This window comes from Myotis daubentonii, chromosome 7, assembly GCF_963259705.1.
Source record: "Myotis daubentonii chromosome 7, mMyoDau2.1, whole genome shotgun sequence".
Classification (NCBI taxonomy): domain Eukaryota; kingdom Metazoa; phylum Chordata; class Mammalia; order Chiroptera; family Vespertilionidae; genus Myotis; species Myotis daubentonii.
This window is the reverse complement of record NC_081846.1, coordinates 52,348,460-52,374,175: the sequence shown is the minus strand read 5'-3', so window position 1 is coordinate 52,374,175 and position 25,716 is coordinate 52,348,460. Positions and strand designations below refer to the sequence as shown.

At 39.5% G+C, this 25,716-nt stretch overlaps 1 non-coding gene across 1 annotated transcript; it reads left to right on the top strand.

Moving 5' to 3' along the window:
• The first annotated feature begins 1,911 nt into the window (after positions 1-1,911).
• On the top strand, positions 1,912-2,040 carry LOC132238960 (small nucleolar RNA SNORA25). Its single transcript, XR_009453925.1, has one exon. It is a non-coding gene; the product is annotated as a small nucleolar RNA SNORA25 (small nucleolar RNA).
• The last annotated feature ends 23,676 nt before the right edge of the window (positions 2,041-25,716 follow it).

The window sequence follows — 25,716 nt, the reverse complement described above, 5'->3', positions numbered from 1 at the left end:
GCATTAAATGTGCGTGATAAACAGAGACGAATATCATCCTTCCTCTTTAGATTATGTCAACAAAGTCAGTGAGCACTCTATGGTTCAGAAACAATATAAACGCATTTTTAATGAAAGCCTCCCTATAACTGTCATGAATGTCGTTCCAAATAAGAATATTGTGGGCAGCTGCGCAACATCAAGGCGTGTATTACACTGGCAAACTTGCAATTGTTCTCCCAGAATATGCTATGAACACTGCAGTGTTTAATCAATTAATCATGCAGCCACTGTTCTGAAAACCATTTACCGGATTAGCTGTGAATGTATCTGCACAGTATACATAATCTAAGCTTGTGAACACAGGAAAAAAAAATGCTTTCTTTAAAACCAGCTTCTCCTTATTCAAAGCAAAGGACAGGAGTGCAGGTTGAATCTCTGAACTAAGAACATTTACTCATTACCTGAGAGAATGAATGGTATTCCTAATATCTGGTATTATGTAATATCTACTAAAAACACTGATCACATTTTTAACCAGTGGGTGAAAATAATATCTAATACCTATGGAGCAGTGATTACATGCCAGATGCCATGCCCAGCACTTTATATAGAATCTCACAATTCCCACTATTACACTACTGCAGCGGGGACATTTTTGCACCATGGGGACATTTGAAGTGTCTGGAGTCACTTTAGGTTTTCAGAATTGTGCTATTGGCATCTAAGGGCTAGAGGCCAGGAATTCTGTTAACCAGCCTTCAATGCACATGACAACAAAGGATTATCCAGTGCAACATGTCAATAGTGCCAAAGCTGAGAAACCCTACACGACTTTTATCTTCACCTAACAGATGAGAAAAATGAGACTCAAAGAGGGTTGTTGCATTTCCCCTCATTGGGAAAAAATTTACCTCACGATACACAATCTCATAATGAACAAACCTAGTGCTTTGAGTCAGAGGTTCTCAGTGTGGGTGTAGGTAGGGCTGCTCATTGAACTCCACACGTCATTCCAATTCTCATCAGTCATATGGGAGCCTACACCTAGAGCTTTCCTAATGTTTTTCCTAACTTTCTATGATTCTAGCCTGGAACATTCTAGCAAGGTTATCTAATTGCCTCTCCATCCCTCCACTGGGTGTTAGATAAGGCCTCCCATAGGCTTTACCCTTATTCTGTTCTCTGCTTCTCAATAAGCAATAGAGGATTCCCTCGAGTGGCCCCCAGCTGACTTTTCCATTCTCTCTGTGGAATAGAGTCTTGCTGTCAATGATGCCATGGATGACTTTTCCATCTCTAGGGAGCACCTTAAGCACCATTGGGGAGGGCAAGGGGATTTGGTACTGCCCTTTTCCTCCAACTATCTGTGGAGTATCAGATATTCCTTAGGGAAGCCACTATGAGTTGACTCACTTCCTCTTTAAAATAGTAAAGATTCATAGGAGAGGGAATCCACGGCCTGACCTCCAAACCAAATAGCTGAGGACCCAGAGTATGTTGCTCAGACACCTGCATGCACCCCAGGGACCAATCAAAAACACCCCCCCCAAAAGCTTGCAGCCAGCACGAAGCTTAATTCTTCATGCCCTGGGTCATCTTGTTTTTATACTCATTACAGAAATAACATATTTGCCCCCAAAATAGCAGCTTCACTAAACCATAGCATCAAGAGCTGTAATTTGTCTCTAAATATAGATTTGAAATAAAAGAAACCATACTTCCGACATATGCCCTTTGGAAAGACCAGATTTGTTTCTGTAGAAAATGGGATGTGGAAGAACATTAGAGAATAAGGTACCAAGCTAAACCCACCAATGTGGATTCCCTACCACAGATTTACAGATGTGATTGTCAGGATGTCTGTTTCTTGAAACCTACCTATGTTATCCAGAGGTTATGAATCCTTCTGTTCCACTTAAAACGTGTATAAGGTCATTTCAAATAGGGATAATGGGGCTGTGAAACCAGGAGCTCTTAATTCTATGACTAAAGATTGAAGTTCTCCATAGGGTGGTATAGTCACCCAATAGTACTAAGTTTTTTTTAAAATATATTTTATTGATTTTTTACAGAGAGGAAGGGAGAGAGATAGAGAGTTAGAAACATCGATGAGAGAGAAACATCGATCAGCTGCCTCCTGCACACTCCCTACTGGGTATGTGCCCACAACCAAGGTACATGCCCTTGACCGAAATCGAACCTGGGACCCTTCAGTCCACAGGCCGATGCTCTACCCACTGAACCAAACCGGTTAGGGCAGTACTAAGTATTTTTGAGAATATATGATCATGATAGTTCACTAATACTAATCCATGGTTGGTGATTTCAGAAAGTAAATATATGTCTCAAAGTGTATATATATATATATATATCAATTACTCTCTCACAGCCAGTTACACATCATCTTCTAGATAAGTAGAAGATGGATTAGTCATCATAACTGGATAATTGGAATTCACATCATAACCTAATCTAAACAAATACTTTCTTCTTAATCTTTTTACTAAACCACCTATCAGATATGCTAACAAAGACCAACATTATCCGATATGTACTACAGTTTCCTGTTGGAGGATGTCATTGAGATGATGTGATTGCTGGTTGACCTGTGAGTTGGACCAGAGCAATTGAGGCTCCTTACCCCTAATCCTGTCCTTGAAATGCACATCCTGCTCACCATTCCTATACTAGATGCCTTGGGAGAGTAATGTGTTACTGTGTATATAATGGAACCCCATTAAGGCATCTATATAAACACAATTCTTGCAGACAAATGCAGAGGTAATCTTATCTTGCCACTGCCCAAGACAAGCCTGGTTATGTAAGTTCCCTTGCTTGTTAAACCTGCCACCTACCAATCTGGTGTGGTCTGCTTCTTTCTTCTGCCTCTCCTTGCCCTCTGTGTACCGGAATTCAAATTTCACCTGGAGATCTCCAACATTCCCTCATTTCCACCCAGCCGGCTTGTCCCTGGCGATGGTTCTAATGATGACTGAAGTCCCCAGAAGGAGAGAAGCAGAAATCCAACGATATCCAGAAACTTGAACTTTCCTGTGAATCAGTACAAAGGAACTGTATTTTAATGATCTATGCCGTGAAATACTCTTTGCCCTGCCTGGCTTGACAGAGTTTCTGTTTAACCCTTCCCCGGGAAGCACAAACTACTCCCCGGAAAGGCCAGCACAGTTTGGGAACATAGACACAGTTTCCATCAGAAAAGCGATCAACACGATAAGAACTTCCTCTCTGGTCGTGGAGTTTATGATATTCGAGGTAGTCAAGTTCCTTGCATCCCATAGACCACATGGTCGTGGTTGAGGTGGGTGGTGTAGAGTGTGGCAACATTGGTTAGATTCAACGTGGCTTTCCCATTGTCTGAAAACTTACGAACTGCCTTAGAAATAAAGCACAGTACCACATCACTCTCTGAGCGCTGGATACTGCAGAAACGGAATCAGTTTGCTTCTAATGGGAACTTAGACTAATTTGATTCTAAATAATTCACTGTTTTCTGGTCATCTCTTTCTGAAGACACACACACACACACACACACACACACACACACACACACACACCTTTTCTTTTATTCCATCTATTTCCAAATGTTTATGTGGGATGAAAGCGAATGGCCTAACCCAGGCTAGAGCTAGGACAGCTGATGCTGTCACCGAGTTATCTCTCCCTGACATGTAAGTCGGCCAAATTGCCACAGCCAAGTAGCAATCATTTGTCTTTTCCCTCATTTCCTCCGAGCAGAGGCTGATGTTCAGGGTGGTTTGAGAATATGGGCAGGGGTCTCCACAGCCAGGAAAAGACATCTGATGCCTCCCCTCCCCTCCCCCAGCCTGTGCTCAGCGGCTGGGAGCCCTCTAAGGCTTGAATGCGGGTCTCCAGAGGTGAAAGGAGCGTGGATTAGCCCACTGTGCTGCCTTGCCCACAGCATCTTATAATATTAATTAGTCACCTTCCTTATTATTCAGTCAAAATATGCCAGACTGAAATAAATTACATTCTTAGCACATATTTCACACCCCTGGATCAAGTCTTGCAAGGGTTTTCTTTTATTATTTATAAGATCATGTGCTGTCTTCCTGCAGAAAATGAGATGGTCTGCATGAGGAAAAAGGTAAAAGAAATGCAGAGAAATGAAACAATCAGATATTCCCTAATGATATTTAAAAATAGAAAATTTGCTACTGTTACATACAGCCTGTTCCATCTTTTGAGATTTAATGGCTCTCTTGTGGTTTAATGGAGAATTACTTTCAGTAATTGATTATTAAAATTTAAAATTGCTAACCATCTTCATTATTAGATGAGCGAACATGTTATCCTTGTAATTAAAAAAAAAAAGCCCGAGACTCACTTTCATCCTGTTGACAGAGCGGGCAGACTGTCTCCGCACTCACTGGATGGTTTCAGGGTTCTTGTTTGACAAAAATAGCCAGCCCGTCATTTGATGATGAAAATGCAGTGCATCCGCAGAGACGGAGCAGGGAATATAATGAACGAAAAATAATAAAATAATAAAGAGCTGTACAAGCTAATTAAAGTTTTCAGTCCCGACTCATTAAATGCTCTGCATCACTTCTGTGATATTGCAATGCGTGGCGCTCAGGTACCGCCGGGCCCTGTCACCTTATTCCAGGCTCAGAAGGCAGAGCCCCTCTCCTCCGCCGCCCGCAACAGCGCCTGCCCTTTCACGCTTCACCTCAAGATGTTACCGTTACAAAATGTTTGTTTTGGCAACGGGCTGCTGAAATGGGCACTGGAAAGATACAGTGTGATGTCCTGCTCTCTCCGCTGTGTCTAGGATGTTTCTAGAATGGCATAGAGAGCTCCAAAGCTAAAGTGCCCTGCTGAGCCCAAACACGGGCACCTCAGAATCCCTTAGGAAGTCCCACATCCTAAGAGAGAAAGCTTTGTCAGTCAGTTATCCACACGCAGCGGGCGCAGAATTCGCCTTGATGAGAGCTTGCATTCCCTTCAAAGTTTTCCTCATGTTGGAGTGTGCGTTTTTGTGAAGGCGGCCCTCGGTGATTTCCAAAAGGAACTTGTATAGCTGTCAATGAAAAGAGCCGATCAAAGCGGGCATTTTTCACAATTCGAGTATTAGACAGATGTCAGCCTTGGAGACAAAAATCCAGCAGGTTTGAGGAGCACAGATATGAGTGCAGATGTTTGTACATAATTTTTTTTTTTCTGAAAATCAAGGAAAGCCATCTGAATGTCAGCATGTCTGTAAAGTCTCGATTGTTTAAGTCATGAAATCCTTGCTCAAATGTCAATTTTTAAAAATTAATCAATGGCTTGCTAATATTTTTATTCAGACCCTCAAGGATGTCCTCTCTGCTTCAACTCAGGCAACCTTGCTCATTCTTTAATGCAAATTGCCGCCCTACCCTTCCTTGTCCACACTCAAACACTATGAAATCACTGGTCAGTATTTAGATGGTGCTGTGAAGCTGTTCTCATGCACTGTCCTTTCATTTGTCTTCCCAATTAGATTATATGATCCTCAAGAATAAGAGAAATTTATTTTATTTCTTCTGCTATTTTCACTTACCTACGTAGCCTCTTACCTGATGTTGAGCTCAGCAGACATCAAGTCTACCTCCCATCTTATTTCTTATTGGGTTAGATATGGAAGTTTGACAAGAAGCTGAGATATTCTATACTAATTAAATATAACCTTGAATTTAAAACCTGTTCAGAGTAGAGCAGCCTTTTTCAAACATGTAACAATTTTCTCAATTCTCCCAAGAATGGTACATAGCTAGTTGCATTCTGGATGCATAGGATATCAGCAAATTCATTACATAAAATTAGTATTAGGGCTTAATTCTCAAAACTTCATGAGGAATCCTGATATAGATTATTCTTTCAGATTCCTTCAACAAATTCTCAAAATCATTAACAAATCAGAAAATTCCTTTCTTCTTTCGTAATCTTTCTGGCTTTGGTGATGGAACAACATTCCTCCTGAAACATAAAATGTCAACCAATTTTTCAAGCCATCTCACAATGTCACCTCCTCATAATCACTTTTGTATACCCTAACACTATGGCATCTTACTTGTGCTAATGATACACACAGTTCCCTTTTTTATCAGTACCACTATTAAATTATAGTCATGCTGTCAGCATAATTCACTTATGAACATTTTTCTACCTCTGTCAGCACCTAGCACTGAGCTTTTAATGTGTAAGAGATTACAGTAATTAGTAACTGAATAAATGAATAGGTGAAATCAAGAGAATGATCTAGTCCAGATTTTTTTTTCTATCTCTTAATCTCCTTTCTTAAATTTAAATATGAATGAAAATACTTACCCCAATATAAGGGTACTGATTAAGGATTTACAAAATATTTCTTTCTCATATAGGCACCAAAAATGTATATTTGCACAAATTTCTGATCTTCCCATTTCAGTTGATGGCAATTTTATAGTTTCAGTGTCTCAGGCCATGACCTCTGAGTCATTCTGAACCTTTCTTTCTCTCATACCCCTTATCTGATCCATCAACAGATTATATCAGCTCTTCTATCAAAATAGATCCATACCCTTTCTCACCACCTCCATTACTATCATCTTGTTTCAAGGTACCATCATCCACCCCATAAATAATTCTTTTTTGCCTTCTAATCTCTGTTACAGCGTCACTTGGTTCTAGTCATTCCTCTCCCCAAATCCTCCAGTGATTCCCAGTGTTCTTACAATGGCCTGCAGAGTCCTCCAAGATCAGCCTGGCCCTCTTATCCCTACTGTCACCAGGTGTTCAGACCTCCTTGCTCTCCCCCCCCCCCCCAAGCGTTCTCCTGCCTCAGGAAATGCCCCCAGGCCTTTGCACATGCTCTTCCCTCCGCTCCGTTAGCTCTTCGCTGACATAAACAGAATTAGATATTGAATCCCTCCTTTTTTTACGCTACTATTCAAATATCCCCTTACTATTAAGACTTTTAGAGATGTATAAATCTTTTTTTTTCTACAACCAATTTAATCTACTTAATTTACAAGGCAGTTTTGAAATGGAGAAATAACACAAAAATGATAAACCATTTACAGAATATCACCATATCAGAGGAAAATCCAAATGCTGACATAGTTTGGGTGTATAACATGGGAACATAACGTAGAAATACTATGGCTTCCTAGAAGGAGACTGCTAAAAATGCATTTCCCTTGTTGCTTCTGTCTCAGCCCTTTCATATTTCACAAATGGTGAGAATGCCTGAAAAGCGTTCTCAGAAGGTTAATGACAACCAATTGTAATGTTTTTCTACCACTTCATTAGCTTTGGGCACTGATTCTATCAAACTTACTTCTTTATGTATAAAGAATAGGATTCAGAAGGATGGAAGGAAAGAAGGAAGGAAGGAAAATTTAAAAAAGAAAAAACTTTCATTTACTGCTTCTTTGTAGTTGGATAAATCAGACTGACAACAAAAATGTATTGAGTAGCAAAATATTTCTCCCCAAGTTTTATTTGTGTTCTTATTTTTTTACCGGTTCTTTCCATGTACTATAATGACATGGCAGCATGTCATGCTGATAATAGCTATTGGCGTTAAAACAACTTTCAGGAAATATTTCAGTTTTGTCAAATTCTTACAATCTAACATGTTAGGGGACCTGGAGACCAAAGCTAATTTTTGAGGTTGAAGGAAAGACCTGTAGCAAGTTTCCCTGATGAGAGGTTTCACATATTTAAACAAAGTTTTTCCAAGGATCCCTAAAAATGGACTGATCCACTTCTGCATTTTAAAGATAAGGATTCAAAGAACTGGTGTGATTAAATTACTTGCCCAAGGCACAAGATGTGTTACTAGCTAGCGGGGAATAAAATTCAAATGCCTCGGCATTCCTGTTCCTCTGCTTCACTGTGTGCCTTTTTCATGATTGTGCCATTCTGGCACTCACAGTCCAAACCCAACTAATGTCAGCCCTGCTGCTTAAGAAGTTGTAACCTGTAACTTGCAGCCAAACGGATAACATGAAAATCATCATTGTTGAAATTATGCTGAACTGTATTTTCCAGTTCAAAATCTTCAAATGTTTTCAAATGTATTACCTCATTTTATCCTCAAAAAAAAAAAAAAAAAAACACTCCACAAATTATAAAATAGTGTGCTCTCTGGGGGATGATCAGGAAAGAACAGTTACTGTGGCTTCTTAAGTGTATGAAAAGATGGTGCTCTCACCACATATGCTAGATGCCACTAAATTGGCTAATGATCAAATATATATATATATATATATATATATATATATATATATATATATGTATACACACTCATACACACACACACACACACATATTTTTTCTTCTCTGTTCTCATAGTTACACTTGGAATCCACTAATGCTCTTTGCTATATTCCATGTGTCAGCATGGACGAAAGCCATCTCAAGGCTCTGGAAATGGCAGAAAGTGAATAATTAACATCAGGCATCAAGACATTGACATGTCACTCACTGGTAACACGGAGGGACGGGATGCCAATAGTACTTTCTAAATATGCCATCAAGGGAGGGATTTCCTAGATCCTTAATAAAATTGGCCCCCATACATAATGGATACAACCAGTCAGTACCTGCTTTCCACTGCATAGCTTATGTCAAAATTATGAAGGGAGAAAAGAAGAAAAAGCTATTGTCCATTTGCTTATGGAATAGACAACTGTCTATTTTGTGAAATTTGAATGGAGTCAGGCAGAATCTGGCCAAAAGTATATCCCTCAATGCCTGTCATCCTGCCTGAAATCCCACCGTTACTGACTCGGTCCTTTGTGTCTTGAATCTTTTTCAGGCCTTAAGCAAACCCATTAAAATGCATATATCCTTGAAAGGGCCACAGTCTTCTCACAGATCAGGCCCTTATTTAATGGGATCAGGATAAGCCAGGGATGAGGAGAGTATTGGTAGAGGAGTGTTTTAAAAATAATATAATACAAATATATTTCTAGATATGGAAAATTTGCCTATAGACATTTTATATATCAGAATGGTAAGTGGCACTGTTCTGGTTGCCTCCAAATGGGGGCTAGGGTCCACATTTCAAAATAGCACACAAGAATTATAAAAGGAATCACGAACAATGGGGCCACACAAACTGACCCTGGCTTTTGGAAGGGGGCCCAGAGCAGGTCCTTTATAAAACTTACACCCTGCTTCCCCTTGCTGGTTGGGAAAAGGCCCTGATTTAATTAATTAATTAATTCTACATGAGTCCCTGTCTGAGATCCACCAGTCAAATAGACTATGAGCTGGCAACCCACTGCGTGTGGCAGGACAAGCAAGGATGAGTGTCCCCACATTGTATTACATCTGTTCATTTGACCACTGGTAAGTGTGCAGGAAAAAGTCATCGAGATCCTTTGTAGGCAACCCAACTTATAATTGGATCAAACCTGGACTGGGTTGAGGACACCTCCCAGTATCACAGAGAGAATTGAGTAAATCATCAATGCAATAGGACCTAATATATACTCTTTCTGGCAAAACTTGTCAGTTGGACTGAATTGTGATGCATCCCAGGAAGCAGCAGCTCATTTGAAAAAAAAAAAAAAAAGATGTTCTAGGACCCCCAAAGGGTCAGCACTGCCCCCAGGGACAAATTCTACAAACCAAGACAGACAGAATGGGGAACAGCTCTGCTCATTCACTGGAATTTCCTGACACTTCCATAAATGTCAATAAACACTATATGATGTTTCGATATATTTTGGTATAAAAGTTGTAACCAGGAGTGTCTTCAAATAAAAGTACTGGAGGGAAATGTGTGCCTCTGTTGAGAAAGGTTAGGCCATTCTCAAAGGCAGTATCTGACTGCCAAGGGGGGTTTGAATCCCTTGAAGCCAATCAAATAATCTGTTTCATTGATACAATTAATAAATCATTGATTAGTCTGTTGAGTGGTCTCAGTGGGTGGTCTTTATCACAGGTGAATTGTAGCCATCGCCAGCTGTTTCTTTGGCAAGTTCCTCAGCGACAGAAAAGCTGGCGTGGTGCCCAGATGCAGCCTGGGAGTCCCACTGCTTCAAAGTGTTTTCTCTTTCCCCAGCGAGTGCTTCCCCCTGTCATTACATGGTCTCCCTGAGCTCTCATCACTACAACAATGGACTCCATAACACCAAACACAGAAACAAAGGGAGAACTCATTGGCAACTAATGAAACACAGAAAGACTGTTCAAGTGGCATAAACGCAGAGGCACAAACTACTCGTATTCCATTGCACCCTATGGTTAACACAGGCGTGAAGGCAAGTGCCTCAGCTTCATAAAATTACACCATCTTTTCTTTGAGGTCCGCTCTCTTCTTGCTCCACATCTCAAACTCTTTTGGAGTGCTGCGCTGCTTTCTGTCCACTTGTCCAAGTGCTATCCATCTATCAGAGCTGGCTTATCTCTTAGCTTTTCTAAGAAAGTTTCCCGTTACAGGAAGCTCTGCTGAGCTTTCCGTTCTCTTCATTCCTCCAATAGTTTAGGTGTGTGTCACATATTTGGCCAGCAGGCGCTAGGACAAGTATGGGACATTTCAAGAATCCATGCTACACCACAAACAGACCAACGCACTTCCCTCTGATCCCGGATGTGTCCTCAGAATCTTTCTCAATCCAGTTCCCTCCGTCAATTACTCAGCATTGGCAGCTGAGATGAAACCTGTCTGCCATCCCTAGTGCTGAGGAAAGGGGACAAACCTCAGCGTCCGAGGAACCAGCATTCAAACCCCAAATCTAAAGTCCAGCATATGTGCAACCATGGATTTTGTGTTTCCTTTTGATCCCCTGAGATTCAGTGTTTTAATCCAAGGGACAGAAATAATATGATCTTTTTCACCTGTGAGTCATGCCCAGCAGCTGATACATAGTAAACACATCTATACTAACAAAAGGGTAATATGCTAATTAGACTGGACATCTTCCAGACATCCTTCCGGACAAAGCCACAGTGGCGGGGGCCAAGGCAGAGGGGGTTAGGGGTGATCAGGCCGGCAGAGGAGCAGTTAGGGGATGATCAGGCTGGCAGGCAGAGGCGGTTAGGGGTGATCAGGCAGTCAGGCAGTGAGCGGTTAGGAGCCAGCAGTCCCGGATTGGGAGAGAGATGTCCGACTGCCGGGATCTGCCCTAAATTGGCAGTCGGACATCCCCCGAGGGTTCCCACATTGGAGAGAGTGCAGGCCGGGCTAAGGGACCCCCTGTGTACAAATTTCATGCAACAGGCCTCTAGCAATACATAAACATGTCCTATAATTGTGCCCCCACCAAGGGCATTCATTATTGTGCACTGCTAATCAGGTCTTTGATAGTAAGTTCCTTGAGGAAAAGGCTACAGAAGGTTCTCTAAGCCAAGGCTAAGGCTGTATACATACATAGACTATAATTTTTTTTACCTTTTCCCGAAAAAAATAGGTATAGGTTGGAAGAAATGTAGGTGACTTAATGAATGAAAATAGGGGATTAATGTGCTACCACTTTATCTCTAGATTCCATGATATAGAAATGTTATAGAATAAAATAAAGTCCTGCCCATTTTTGACCCGGAGTTATAACAATCTTAATAACCTGCTTGTAGATTCCTGTCTGAGAGAATTCTGATGCATTCTTTTAATGTCTCCATAGAGTTGGGAGATGAGCACCCCAGTTGTGTTAGGCACAGTATTGATAAGCAGCCACCATATTAGCTGGAAGCATTCTGCCAAATTATGTTTGAGAACCATTTTGAAAGAGGATTGTCATTAGCACAGAAAGCAGGTTATTTTTCTGAGAGAAGAACTAACCTATCATGAATTTGAAATTGTACCTCTAACCAGGGCCAGCAGGATTTTTCATGCTTCCATGTCCTGCCCTCACAACATATCATTAAATGGGCAAGTTGCTATCTCTGGTGCAAACTATTAGAGGTCAGTTTTTTAAATTCAAACATCTTTCTGTCTCTCTTTTGTAATCCAGCTTGTGATGCAAATAAAATTTAAAATTTTCCAAGTTCAAAGTCCCCATTGTTTCTGCATATAGTAAATGCAAAACCTCCAGCCACTGAGCAATAGATTAAGCAACCATAGAATCATATAGACTTGTCAGCGCTGGAATGGACCTTAGAGATCATGTACTAGTAGTCCAACCTCCTCATTTTAGCAGATGAGGAGACTGGTGTCAGTGGAATATTATGGCTTCAGGGGTAAGCCAGAGTTCATTAACTCATCTTAGAAAAAACCTGTTTTGTTGTTAGAAAAAATGATTAAATGATTCCAATTTCATGCCATCTCCTTTACTCAGAAAGTTTACTATTCGCCTTTTCCTTTTTGTCTGTGTAACCATGACAATTGCTGGAAATAATATAGCTTTCAGTATAAAAATAGCTTCATTACCATCAACGAGGAGCTCACCAATCAGCTTGGACCTATTAAGGGGTGGATATCCATCTTCCCTGCCTTAAAGTTTGCAACTCACATACTTTCCAGACTCCTCCCTTAGGCTGGCTCTTTTCTCTAAGGCTCTGTCCATCACATTTTGACAGCTGGGATTTACAAGTGGAATCCTACCTGAGGAAGCCCTGCTCTCAAGCAGGCTCAAATGGATCTCACCCTGGGATTTCTGTCCTGCCTCTGCTTTCAAGAGGCCCTAATGTCATATCTAAAGCAAAAGTGAATAGTTTCCCTCTGTGCCTACAGTAGACAGAGAAAAAATAGACATAATTTTAGAAATGGACACATTCATTAGCAGAATTTCTTTAGTGAGGGTTTGATGTCTATTTGGCTCTTGATTTGATTTTTTCCACTGCCACTACTTATCCCACCATGTGCAATTTGACAAGTTATGCCAATTTCTATAGGTTTGTGTGCAATAAAATACAGTTATTCAAGACATTTTCATCACATCTGCATCCACCTCCCCAATAAGCACAAACCAAATAGAAATGAAAACTAGAAAACAAAACTGACAAAAGGTAGAGAGAGATTTTTGACCCATTTTAAATTGGGTCAAAATACACTCTGGGTAAATTTCACAGAAAGACAAAATTAAACTGAACTGTCCAGTTGAGCTATATGGGAAGAGTGGGAGACTGATAGAATGGCACTCAGCAAACTGTCTTGAGAATTAAAAGGTTTCAAAATATACCACAGCCTTTAAAATAGATAAATGGATCAATGGAGCAGAATGGAGAGTCCAAAAATAGATCCACATACATATGATCAATTGATTTTTGACAAAGGTGCAAAGGCAATTCAATGCAGAAAGAATTGTGTTTTCAACAAATGGTACTGGGAAAATTAAATATTCATACCCCAAAAGATGAACATTGATCCATATCTTTCACCATATAAACATTTTTACTCAAAATGGGTCATAGTTCTAAATATAAAACCTAAACCTATAAAACTCCTAGAGGAAGCATAGAAAAAAATTGTAATCATAAATTAGGCAAAGTTCCATAAAATATAAAATTGATAAATTGGACTTCATCAAAATTAAGAATATCCCTTGAAGGCATCATAAAGACAATGAAAAGACAGGAAGAAAATATTTGCAAATCACATTTCTGAAACAGAATTTGTATCCAAAATATATAAGTAACTCTCAAAATTCAATAATAAAAAAACATACAAGCCTAATATGCAAAGTTTCCCCTCGGGAATTCAATTGGGAGACGGGGAGTTCGATTGCCTGCTATGATGTGCACTGACCACCAGGGGGCAGCATGGAATGAAGGAAGACTCTGGCCGGCAGCCAGAAGGCCCCAATTGGCCCTGATTGCTAGCCAGGCCTAGGGATGCTACCAGTGCACAAATTTCGTGCACTGGGCCTCTAGTCTAATATAAAAAGGGGAGCAAAATACTTTAATAGTCACTTCACCAAAAAAAGATATAAGGACATCAAAGGAACACAAGATAGTCATCAGGGAAATTAAAATCACAGTAAGATATTACTATATCACTCTTTGAATGGCAGAGATAACAAAGGTCTAACATATTCAGGACTGGAGAAAATATGGAGCAACTAGAACTCTCATACATTGATAAAAAGAATGTAAAATGTCACAACCACTTTGGAAGCAATTTAATAATTACTTAAAAAGTGAAACCTACCATAGGACTTAATCATTTCACTTCTATTTCCCTCAGAAAAATGAAACATATGTCCATACAGAGACTTTTATGGAAATGTTCAAGGCATATTTATTTGTAGTAGCCCCAAACTAGAAACAAGTCAAATATCCCTCAATAGGTAAATGGATAAATTGTTATATCTATAAAATGAATACTACTCAGCAAGAAAAAAGAATAAATTATTGATACATGCAACAACATGGGTGCTGCTCAAGTATAAAAGCTGCTTTTACTGGGGTCAAAATGTTGACTTTAAAAATAAAACTCAAAATAATTATGCTGAATGAAAGAAGACAAAACCACACACACACACACACACACACACACACACACACACACACACGAAAGAGTACATGTTGTATTATTTTATTTACATAAAATTCTAAAAACTGCGAACTAATCTATAATGACCAAAAGCAGAATCGTGGCTTTCTGGGGATGCGGAGGTAGTTAGGTGGGAGTAGAAGATAGAAGGGTAAATGGAGAGATTGCAAAAGGTCTCAAGAAAACTTTGCGGGGGGGGGGGGGGGGTGATAGACATGTTTATTATTATAATTGTGACAAAGGTTTTATGGGCATAAATATATCTCAAAACATCCAATTTACAGTTGTTATAAAAATGAAGGGGTAATAAAAAACAAATGCACCATGAACTAATTTATTGATATGATTCCTTTTGATGACTATAGAATGTCACTTTTTAGGTATGGGTTCAAGTAGAAGTAAGGGAAGAATGACTAAAGAGTATTTTTAAAACGGTTATACAACATTACCAGCTTAGTTATGAGGTCCCTTATTTCAGCTTAATTTGGGATCATTAGAAACTGTACTCACTAGTGAGTACAGTTTCTGAAATAAGCAGTATTTCCAATTGTTTCTTCCTTTAATTTATCCTCATCACTTCAGGTATTACTTGTCACTGAGTACTTTCGCTGTGCCTAGCATCTTATCAAACACATTACATGTGTTTTCTCATTTAATCCTCCCAGAAGTGTTATTGTACCCATTTTACAGATTAGGAAAGTGGAGTTCAAAGAGTAAAATAAGGTGCGCAAAGTTATACAAAGAGTAAATGACAGGCAGATCCAGGATTCATAAGCAAGTCTGACTGCAAAACCCCATGCTCTAACAAAATAAAGCAGAAACCATTATTCAATAATATTTTCTAAAAACACCCATGTTCTAAAATGTTTCGATGCATTAAGAAGATAGAAGGATTACAGCTAGATCCTCAAGTAGGGTCTTATAGGCTATGCATAAGTTTAAATTTGCATAGCCTATAAGACCCTACTTGATCTATCTTTATACTCAAATTTAACCTTATGCATAACCTCAAATTCTTTTGGCTTATGTATTCTAACCCCTTGAAGGGGCTGCCCCGTCCCAGTATATAATCTCCTCTCCAGGCAGTTCAATTAATGCAATTTATTCCAAAATGTTGAGTGGAGTTTCCTCTTTAGGGCTGGGTGGACTAGGGGGAAGCCTGCTTCTCTTTGATGGTAGAACTTAAACTTTAGTGTTAAAGGCATATGCAATCACGGATGAAGGTCAGAAGAGGTAAGTTAATACAGATAAATAAGAGAACGAGATGCGGCTCAGAGCCAGGAAAGGTTGTCACGTCATGTACAGCTGTGCAAATTGTTCACTGTGTGAGGGCAAGGGACTGAAAGGGTAGGAGGGGCTTTTGCACCCGGACTTCATTCACCAAGCCTGAACCTGTGTCCTCGCCCAGGGCTCTGCTACTAGAGGGAAGGGCACTTAAAAAAACTGCACAAAGCTACAACATGAGCTAAGAGTGGCCTTGATGAATGGATTTTCTTAGTTTGTCTTTTCTTCCTTTACAATCTTCCAAACTCATGGCATTACGTTACTTGTCTGGATTTGGCATTATTCATGTCAAATCTGCTAAATAATATGTCCTAAAAGGCATGATCTGAGCCAAGGTAGCTCACATAAAAAAGAAAAAATAATGGCATAAATGATAAATGAAATAAAGGTTTTTAAAGAAATTTTATGGTATTTAATTAATCTGCTCGTTTTACTAAGTTGCTTTCAAGTGAAATGGCTCTTTACCAGTGCCTTTTGAAAAGGTTAGAAATGAATTCCCTGAGCTACAATCATTAGCATATAGATGTCTCTAAGTGTTAATTTCTGTTTTCACTGAATGAATGTAATTTAAAATGAGGCCCTTTCAAATCAGTTAACTTCGGCCATTTGAGAAAGATAAGAAAAATGGACTCCAGCATAAACCCCAGAAGAACCTGCTTCTTCAGGATAAGTACTGCATGCCACAGCCACGCGCCACTTTGGGAAATTACAGACCTGCTTAGAAAGAGAGCGAGGGGTTGAGGTGAGCAGGTTAAAAGGACCCCAAACATTTGCTTTTGATTTAGTTAATCATGAAAAGGAAATTGACAATGAATGAGGAAATAAATTTTGAAAAATATGGCCCAGTAATATTGTTGATGACACCCAGCAATGCCAACTGCTTATTTCTGCACAGTGCTTGGCACATAGGGTACTTTCGCTGAGTTGCATTATCATTAATGGAAATATATGTTTAAAAGCAATCTCAAAGATCATGAAGCCTTTCATTGTACTCATGCTCCACTTTTCATAGCAATAACCCTTTACAAATATAAATCAGATCCTATCAATCCTATACTTACAACTTTTCATTGACGCCCCCTTGCTCTTTCTTAGAATCAAATTTAAACTCATGCATAGCCTATAAGACCCATATGATCTATCTTTATGACCCTCTCTCACTCTCACCCCACTGGTTTCTCCCAGCCTTTCACACACACACACATCCCTGCCCTAACTCCAGACTTACTGTTGCCCCTTTTTAAATGGAGGCTATTCCTGTAAGCTCTCCTCTGGGCAGCTGTGGTCATCCCTCAAGCCTCAAGCCTCAGGTAAAATATCTCATGCTTAGGGATGCCTCTACGCATCAACCCAGTGTTTCTATGTTTCTATACTTTCCTGTCAATATATCTCTCAAAATCTGGCACTATAGTTCATATTTAATGTATTTTTATCACAGGAATGCAAGATCATTATGAGAACAGGGACCTAGCCTCTACTTCACAGCACTATCCTTGGTGCCTCGCATACTAGTCACAGGGCCCAATCCTGTGGAAAAGATTCAAGAATATTTCCTGGCTGAATAACTAAAAGACAGACAGATTGATTTGCCAGTCCCCGCTAGAATTTTATAAGGGCACATAGACTTCAAGATACATAAAGCCACTTGCTTATATACAGAACAGATTAAGTTAGAAAGATACAGAACCACTACCTTCAAAGTGCTATTTTTAAAAGACAAGTATTACCCCATAGTTTTTAACACACAGTGTCACAATTGCACTTAACATACAGTGTTGAACTGTCTACCACACTCACACCAGACTTACCTATTTATAGGATCACTCCCATACTCTAAATTATAATATGTGATAGGAAAGAGATTACATCTGGTTTAGCTTTGTATCCCCCAGAGTTCCTTGCACATAGAAAATACTCATTAAATATCTTATAAGTCCCCACCTTCACCAGAGTTCAGACATACTGCCATCTGGAATTCTTCTCTAAATTGGCTTCCAGAACTCACTATTCCGTCATAGCAAGGAGAAAAAGACCAGTCTTAACTTGATGGATCCTCATAAACATATGAAGTTATTGGCTTGGGGCTCCAATTCATGTGACTGATTTACCTAATAGCTCTCTATGAGACTGGACTAGAACTATTGATTCATTCACTCATTCTTCATTCAACAAATGCTATTGAACACCTACCCACACATTATGTTCTACACAGTAAGCCCAGTATTGGCTACTCAGTGATAAACAAGGCAGAAATACAAGATCCTTCTTGGAGCTCACCATGGAACAGAGAAGAAAGGCCATACACAAGTGTAAACAAATGAACAAAAACTCATAATTCAAATTATGAAGTTTTATTAAGATATAAGTAGGTCTAATGATAGAGAATAAGATGCAGTGGGGTAAGGTGGGTGGGGAAGACTTTCTTGAGATACTATTTAAAAGGATCCTTAAAGATGAGAAAAAAACCATCCATGCATATATCTGGGGGGTGGGGGGGTGTTCTGGGTAGAAGGATATGGGAAAACCCCAGGTTCAGTGAGGAAGTTGACAAGGCCCCTGGGTCTGGGAGGATACCTAGAAGGGCTGTGGATGACACTGCAAGGGGAAGCAGGGTCTGGAACATGGAAGACATTGCAGGTCATAGCAGTAACCTTCTAGCCTATTCAAAGTGCAGTGGACAATGGAAACCATTGAAGAGGTTTAAACAGAGGCACAATGGTCTGTATTCTCATTTTAACAGATTATTTTGATTGATAAGTGAAGAATTGATTGGTCATGGAGATTTATAAGTATCTCTTCTTCACATGCCAACATTATCTTGTATTGGACAAAATCTTTCCTTAAATAATGGGACCTCATTCAATACTCTCAGACAACTTCCCTGGAGGTCAGGGGAGGGGAGCGGTTGCCTCACTTATCTGGATATCTGATCACACCATTGTACTCTCCACGTAGCCTGGGACTTGGATGCTGAGCATACTGATGAGTCCCTTGTATTTTGACACTGGGTCTGTAACAGGTTTCCTCATGGACAGTGTCATTCTTTTGAGAGGAGATCATTCCTTTTTGGCTTCTGTGCTTGCATACTTGTTTACACAGTTTCCAGTTTTATAACTTCAGGTCATAATTTTAAAAGCAAAAACTTCAGAACTGTGACTCCTACCTTCCACTCTAGTGCTAAGCCAGCTCTTCAAAAAGGTATTGACAAAGGTGATGCCTGGCCCACAACTCTGCACACATGGACACACACACAGTCACACTGGGGCAACCGAAAAAGAGAACCAAGTGTTGTTTTAGTTTTATTTTCCTTTTTTCTAGACAAAACTAGAATAATACCTTGAAGGTCATGCGGCAGCTCTGTGGCTCAGATCACCACTCTACTGTAGACCCTCCCTCTGTTTCAAGGAGCTACTTAAAGGACTCAGTTCTCTCAATGTCTGTCCTTTCAGTTCAGAAAACATCTGTGCATTTAAAAAACCACATATCTATGCCCTATGCCCTAAATAATATCATAGGCAGCCTGAGTTTATATTTTAGCTAAGATAACAAATGCATTACCAAGCAGAACCCTAAGCAAGAGACAACTTAGCAAAGGAAGGGATATGTCTCTGTATTGAAGGTTAAGCTCCAAACTTCAGGAAACCACTGTGTCACCAGTTGGTAAATTCAGAATAAAATCTGGCTCAACTGTGGCCCTCATAGCTCTATTTATGCAACAAATATTAATCTGCCGCTATGGTATAATACATTCAGAAGATAAAGATAATAATTATTATAACAACTAACCCATCGTGAGCAACTATGTGCATAATACACTTAATCTTTCTAATATAACATTATGAGGAAGCAACTATTTTTATCCCCACTTTGCAGATGAGAAAAATTGAGCTCCAATAGGTTAAATACTTTTCCAAGGTCACATTTTGAGTAAGTGGCAGATTCAAATTTGGACACACACACACACACACACACACACACACACACGGTCACACTGGGGGCAATGGATAAAAGAACTGTTACTTTTATATAAACTTCAATTTCTATGTAATGCCGCCCATGCATTTGAGAAGCTCACAGTAGGAGAGCCAAAATGAAATCCACTAATATTCACCTTGCAAGAGGCTATACATGGGGCCTTCAAGAAGAGATTTCCTAGGTAGGAGAAGGGTTTTAAGAGCAAGTAAAGTATGAGCAGAACCTGTGCCAGGGTAGCATAGAGATTACAATATCCTGCATTGGAGATATATTTTCTGAGTTTTAATTGGATAACCTGATTTAGTGTTCTTTTTTTAAGTATATTTTTATTGATATCAGAGAGGAGGAAGGGAGAGGGAGAGAGAGATAGAAACATCAATGATGAGGGTGAATCATTGATCAGCTGTGTCCTATACACCCCTTACTGAGGATGTGCCCTTGACCAGAATTGAACCAGGGACCCTTCATTCCGCAGGCTGACACTCTATCCACTGAGCCAAAGTGGCTAGGGCCTGACTTAGTGTTCTTGCTCAAGTTATTTAAGATGCCTGTGTCTTAGTTTTCCCATCTGTCAAATGGGAGTGAGAATATTATGTACTTTATCAGGTCAATATAAAAATTTAATGAGTAAAGTGATGTCAATGCTTAGAACAGTATCATATAATACGTATGCAGTGAATGTTACCAATTCTTATGTTTATCAAAGAAGATGTAGGAGGTTAATAGCATGGATTAAGTAGTGGAGGTAATAGCATTTAAAATGGAAAAAAAAAAGCAAAAGTCTGTACAAGAGAGTGTGACAGAATCTAAGAATTTTGGGGCATTCTCTAAGGCTGGAGTTCAGAAAGGAGGTATCACTACAAGACAGGATAGGGGAAGCATACAACATGACATTAAAATAGTCTTGTATATAATTTTCGAATTAGAGATGAACTTTGTTCTCACCAGTAAAATGGAAAAGTTTGATTAAATGATAATATAACCCCTGGCAGCTCTAAATAATTAACAAAGTCCACAATTCTTACAATATCCTTTGTAAAGTTCTTGTGGAATTTATTCTTGGGTCTTTTTTAATCTAGCTAGCCACCTGGCATTCTTATTATAGAATCCCTAATCAGTGATGTAAATTCCTGTTAATGCCATCAAGTTTAGTAGTGCCTATACCTCTAAAATGACAAATCTTGAAATTTTGGTAACATTTTTATTTTGGCCAAATTTTTGATGGTTAAACTTTTCTCACTCAAATATTGTCAGGGAATATTTTTTTTAATCTGTGAAAAAACACATATGTTCTCCAAAATAATCGTAAGCGAAATACTGGTTGCATAAAGGGCTAACATGAGTTAATGCCACCCAGTAATGGTTACCTAACAAATAGGGGCGGTGTACTTGAAATTTACCCTGGTATCCACTTATTTTATTTAGTTATTCTTTCCACGCTAATGGCAGCACAGGTGCATTTAAATAGTAAATTTGCTTTGTGCCTAACGGTTTATATTAATAAAGACATAAACATTGTGTTTTAATACCTAGTTGACATATTTACGGAGGTGGACCCAGAGTCCAATAGCCATCCAGAGGCCAGCTATTAGGGAAATCATTTGTTTCCAGCCAGTCCGATGCTGCAAAAAATAGGAACTGCCATTGTGCTGTAGATCCGAGCATGATGTTATTTATAAAGTGCTGCCGGGGAACAGAGCAATGCCATCCATCAGTATCCAATCAGCGGTCGCGCTGGCAGAGGCAACTGGGGTGTACAAGAATGCATTGGCACAGACCATTTAAACTGGCAGATTCTGAAGCTTGCATTTGGCAGTGGTTTTTAAAACTAATTTATTTGCTATTTGCAGGAAAGGGTTACCACTTTGAAACGCACTCCAAAAGTTTCCAACTTCAGGACACTGAAGAGTCAAACAATGTAACTAGCATTCTTGTGTGATTTTTTTCCAGGACCCCCTTCACCCTGTCCACAAATCTGATAAAATGTCATTTCATTCCCTGCCATGGTGATATTTTTTTCTCATTTCTTATTTCTGTTTTTAAAAATCGAATCCTCTCCCAAATTCTTTTCCATTTTAAACACCACCTGCTCTTCTTTCTAAAGCACCTCTAACACAGGTTCACATCTCCTGAGAGTCCCATTCGATTATCATCAAAGACTGGAGTATGTATCAGTCTTTATTCAAGTGTATTATGTAGACAAAGCCACAATGCCATGGGCATCTATAAAGTCAATGCAATTCTGATCAAAGGCACAATAGGATGGTTCATACACTTTGACACACTGATTCTTAAATCCATATAGGGAGACATAGCTCTAAACTAGCCAGACATGTTTGGGGAAGAAAAAAAAAGATCAAGGAAAAGATGGGCTCTGGTCAAGATGACAGGGTATGTGAATGTGGTACTCACATCCTCCCACAACCACATCAAAATAACAACCAAACTACAGAACAACCATCATTGAGAACCACCTGCAACCTAGCTGAACAGAAGTCCTATAACTAAGGATATACAGAAAAAGCCACGTGAAGACTGGTAGGAGGAGCTGAGATATCTTAGCCGTGGAGGTCACCCTTGAAGAACAAAGGGTCCCAGCCCCACAACAGCATCCCCAGCCCAGGGTTCCAGTGCTTGGAAGAGAATCCCCCATAACTCCTGGCTGTGAAAACAGGAGGGGATTGTGGTGGAGTGACACATAAGGCTGTTGGAGTCCCAAACATTCACTTAAAGGATCTGCACACAGACTTACTCACTCTGAGTCCCAGCACTGAAAAGGCACAAGAAACATATGAGGAGGAACTGAGTTGTCCAACCAGGGAAGGCACCGAGGCCATACAAGGAGGAACTGAATTGTTCAGCGAGGGCTGAGGGCTTTCTCACAGACAGAAGTGCTGGCAGAGTCCATTGTTCCTTTTCTGAGCTCTTCCCCCACAGAGTCAGCAGGAGGACACAATATCTGAGTCTCCATTGACCTTGCTAAAACTGTTTGCCCACCCTGGTGATTCCCTGAGACCCCCTCCCACTCAACTTTTAGGCCAACCCAAGCTATTCCCAGTGGTTTTTCCATATAAATGGCCTGTCTTGCTTCATGCTTGAGACTTTTCTAAAATCTCTCAAAAATTCATGAACCCCAAACAAGCAGCATCTGGTCTCTGCATACCCTATGACTCTTGCTAAGTGGCCCCAGGCCCAGCACAAGTGGCAGCCAATCGTGGTTCAAAGCTTGGTCTCTCCTGGCACCGCCAAGCCCAGCACAAGTAGCAGCCACCTGAAGATGATATTGTAGCTCATGTCAGGTGTCCCTGGGCAAGGCAAAGGCAGAGGCTGACCTTGTCCTGAACCTTCCTGGAGGCCGCATAGCCAGCACTCCAGGTGGACAACTTCAGACCATGCTGGAGCATGACACAAACTCCTCCACGAGGGAAACACTCAAGAGGTAGACTGAGCGGCACCAAAGCCCTTGTGAAGGGAATCTTGCTCTGTGGGGGACAACCCCTGCATAAATGATCCTCCTCTAATCCTTGCAGCGGATCACCCTGAGGATGAGGACAAATCCCTTCCATTCATGTGTCAAGAGCAAGTAGGAAAGGCCCACTGGCTTTTCACCAACACACAGTCTCTTGGCCAGAACAAATCACAGGTTCCATTCAGCCCAGAAATTGGTCTTCTATGTGCTTGGAAGCGGGGGAAATGGATATTGGTAAGCCCTAGTAATGTCTATCATGGTATAGTTTGGGTTGGAGCTGGGTAGCTAGAGAAGACATCCACAGAAGACAGTCAATGCAAAGTTGAAACAGGGTTGAGAAGTACAGAAAGAGCAGATTTCCTAATTCCTGCCTAAAAGTATCCCTTATTTGATAGACACACAGAAATTAAGGGAAAAATCATTTCAGTCCAATGCTACTAATGTAGAATTCAGTGTAATAGTTACAACATGCCCTGAATCACACAGGACATGCATTTTCAGGACTTTTTCCCCCCAGACAATTCAAGCCAGATAGCTTTTATTCTGTTGATGACTACAATTGACAAGTAGATGCTAAATCTTCCGTGGTTTGATATGTTTATGGGAAAACACAACAATCAAAGAATAGTCATTCATCCTCATTCTTTCATTTCTGTTTATTGGATCTAGTACAAGAAAATAAAAATTTGTTGAAGTCCAAAGAACACTCTGTGAAAAAAAATTTTAAGGGGATTATGTTGTTTATCTTCCAAGATGATAGGGTTTGTGCAATTATGCCTAAAACTAACCTCATTAGAATGAGTCTCCTTATCAAATTCATCTATTATCCTTTAGCCTCCATAATATATTTGATTCTCTTCTGGCCCTAGCTCAATTGTAATCATCTACGCTGGCAGTTCTCTATGTGAAGTTGCATACTAGGTATTTTTATGTCCAAGGCAATTTAATGCCTAAATGTATCCATGTTTTGTAATAAGGGATTCTAAACAAATTTAACAGAGCTTGTCTGCTTCTTTTACCTTTTTGTAAAAACTATTGGTAGTTGCAAAAATAACATAATCTGTCTTTAATTATTGTATTTGATTATTCACTCATAATTTTATTAAGTTCAATGCAGCAAGTATAATGAGTTTGTGTTCAGTTCTGCATTCAGAATCAAGATCTAGGGATTAAGTAATCGTCTTATATTTCTATTCATAACTAAAATCCAAAAACACTCTCTCAGTTTGATAAGCTATAAAACCTCAAGGAAATTGCTGTGGCAATCTAGATATGTATTCTTAATTTTGATAATAGAGATAATATGATGACCATTTTTTAGGATTTTTTTCTTACATTTTATTTAGACCTACTGCATTTCTTTGCATATGTGTCCCTGGAAGTATTTTTCGGACTCATTTTTCCCTTTTGAAAAAGAAAAAAAATGTCAGGTAGCAATCCTTCTCCTAGAACAAGAGCAGCACAGCCTTTTAAAGGACCTTCATTACTTTATATGTGGTAAATGTTCACAGCTCTCAAATTTATTGGCATAGCTGTCAACATGTATATTCAGTTTGATAATAATGTTCCAGCTTAACAAGGCCTCTTGGAATTATTTATTATTAAATTTCATTACTTTCTGCAAATGTTCATGCTGATTAAGCCCACCCTTTCAGCCTCTACCTCATGTAGACCAATCACAGTGTGACGAGATGGTGAGATTTAAGCTAACATGCTTTCCACAGGACCTGTCTTGTCAAATCTTTAAATATAATTTAATGAAATGTCTGTTGATGTAACTATGGAAAGTGGAAAAACTCATTTATAAAATCAACCAACCATACCTGAAGAACATTTGCACTCTCTGACATGACAAGAATTACTTAAATATTTAGACTGCCTTTGTGAAGAAAAAGCTGCCACATGTGGCATTTGCCCAATATTCTGTCCATTGTACTGTGTTATGAACATGGTACATCTTTCCTAGAAAGCATTATCCCCATGGCTCAGATCTCCATAAAAATGCCTTGAAGAGTATCAGGTGATATAGAAATATAATATGTTATTATCTTTACAGATGTTTACAGTAACAATAGATCTTGTCCATATTCTTGATGATCTTGTAAGGTAATAGCAAATGTCATCCGTCTATATGCCATATTATCAATATTGCCATCAGAGGAAATCTAGATGGTAGCTTCATGCATAAAATGGAGAAGGGCTGTGAAGGAAATATATATTTGCACATGCATACATGCATATATTTGTAATTTCCAACATGGGATATAAGTGTTAAATTTTTCTGAAGTTAATTCAATAGGAAAAAGAAGTGAAGGGATATAGGAAAGGGTGTGGGCCCACTAAATCAAGATCTTCATGGGCAAGTTGTGAGATGATATTGAAATGTGAGGTTATATGAAATATGGAGTACGGGTTGCAGACTTCTTCTCGTGGGTCCTTGTCTGATGAAGATGAAGAATAAATTTGTGGACTAACAGATTTATTTAATAAAAAATGTAGAAGTTTATTAGAATCATACACAAAGTCCATCTAGGCAGGGGTGTCCCCAAAGGCAAACTCCTGGGAAGGGGCCCCC